Source organism: Gossypium arboreum, chromosome 7 (assembly GCF_025698485.1).
Source record: "Gossypium arboreum isolate Shixiya-1 chromosome 7, ASM2569848v2, whole genome shotgun sequence".
NCBI lineage: Eukaryota > Viridiplantae > Streptophyta > Magnoliopsida > Malvales > Malvaceae > Gossypium > Gossypium arboreum.
The window spans coordinates 68,115,219-68,117,408 of record NC_069076.1 but is presented as its reverse complement, the minus strand read 5'-3'; the positions used below and the strand labels follow the sequence as shown (position 1 = coordinate 68,117,408).

General features: G+C 36.3%; 1 non-coding gene across 1 annotated transcript; it reads right to left on the bottom strand.

Annotated features, from left to right (window-relative positions):
- Positions 1–1,818: 1,818 nt before the first annotated feature.
- On the bottom strand, positions 1,819–1,925 carry LOC128296063 (small nucleolar RNA R71). Its single transcript, XR_008286611.1, has one exon. It is a non-coding gene; the product is annotated as a small nucleolar RNA R71 (small nucleolar RNA).
- Between the last annotated feature and the right edge of the window lie 265 nt (positions 1,926–2,190).

Below are 2,190 nucleotides of genomic sequence, written 5' to 3'. Positions count from 1 at the left end.
GTCAATTTGGCAGGCTCGAGCACGGCCTGAAGTAATCGCACACGGCGTGTCACACGGACGTGTCCCTACCGAGCCCAAGTTGAGTCCAATTTAAAAAAGGCTAATTTTGAGGGCTCTTAGGCATTCCAAAGCCTATAAATACACCGTAGAGGAGGAAGAAAATGGGGCACACAGGGAGGAAGGAAGGAATTACTCAAAAGAAGCCGATTGATCCATCTCAGAAGCCGGATTCATCATCAAGACTGAAGATCACTCCTCAATTTCCCCTTCAGGAGTTTTGGGTTTTCTTTATGTTTTGTACTCTTTATTATTCTAAGATGTTTTCTTATTTAGTTATGAACTAAATCCCCTAAATACCTAAGGGGAATGAAACCTAAGACGAATCTTGTTATTATTTTCTGAATTGTATGATAAATATTTAACTTGTTCTTAATTATGTGTTCTTAATTCTTGTTTTGATATCCCAGGATACTGATTCAAGATAAGCTCTTATTCAGAGGAGGAATAGACCCTGTCTAAGAGTGCATTTGTCATAATTAAGTGGAGTTAATTGCGCGCCTAAAGATAGGGTAACAAGATTTTGCTGGATTAGGGTGAAACCTAATAAGGGGATCCATAGATCGAGTTAATGCAACCCTAGAGTGTTAATTAGAGAAAGGTCTCAATTATTCAACCTAGGGTTAGACGTTATTAGTCTTGAATAGGGATAATAACATAACTGAGGGATCTCTACGGAACAAGTTAAATGAATAAATTGTCCGATTCGGAGCCAGAATAACAAGTACAGTCTAGGTGGATTTTTCCTTAGGTATTGTCTTAATTCAATCGATTTTCCCAAAAGAAATTCCCCAATTCTATTCTCTATGAGTTATTAGTTTAGATAATTAGTTAGTTAAAACAAAACCTCTTTATTCTTAGGCTAGATAATAAAAAGACAGTCATTACTAGTACTTTTAGTTCCTTTGGGTTCGACAATCTGGTCTTGCTAAAACTATACTACTGTTCGATAGGTACACTTGCCTACATCGCGATAATAGTTAGTTTCAAGAATGATTTATTATAAATATTTAAAACCTATCACGAAATCACGCGATCAAATTTTTGGCGCCTTTGCCAGGGAACTAAGATATTAGGAACGCTCAATTTTTATTACTTTAGCATTTATTTTTCTTGCAATTTAATTTTTATTTTTTATTATTATTTATTAATTTATTTTTTCTTTCTCTTGGTAGGTTTTTATAGTTTATGACTAGAAGAAACCCGTCAAGACCACTACTTTTTGACAAAGAAATCGATCGCATAGTTCGTAGAAACCAAAGAGAAATAAGGCGAAGCTTAAGATACACAGAGAACGAGCAAGAGGACGATACTCAACCCCCAACTGAAGAGATGGCTGAAAACCAAGACAATCAGCTACCTCCTGTAATTGCGGTTAATCAAAATCCTACTCCACGCACTATTTATGATTAAGCTAAACCTTCTTTAACAGGAACTAAATCAAGCATAGTTAAACCTGCTGTAGCTGCAAATACTTTTGAACTAAAACTTAACACAATTCAAATGATACAACAGTTTGTTCAGTTTGATGGTTTACAGGATGAAGATACCAACGCTCACTTAGCAAACTTTTTGGAACTATGCGATACATTTAAAATCAATGGCATTTCTGATGATGCCATACGTCTTTGGTTGTTTCCCTTTTCATTGAGGAACAAAGCTAAATAGTGGTTGAACTCGTTACCATGATGGTCAGTCACTACTTGGGAACAAATGATCGAAAAATTTCTATTAAAATATTTCCTGAAAGCTAAAACGGCCAAATTACGTAATGATATCTCTTCGTTTGTGCAGATGGACTTAGAAACCCTTTACAATGCATGGGAGAGATACAAGGACTTACTGAGAAGGTGCCCTCACCATGGGTTACCGCTTTGGCTACAGGTTCAAACATTTCATAATGGCCTGAATCCTTCGACATGGAAAATGGTTGACGCAGTTGCTAGCAGAACCATCAATAATAAAACACCTGAAGAATGCTTATGAGTTTATAGAGGAGATGTCACTGAATAACTATCAATGGCAAGTCATGAGGACAAACCCAACAAAAACAGCCGGCATTTATAACGTCGATTCAGTTTCTATGCTATCAAACCAGGTAGAACTTCTGAATAAAAAGATTGATGGTTTACT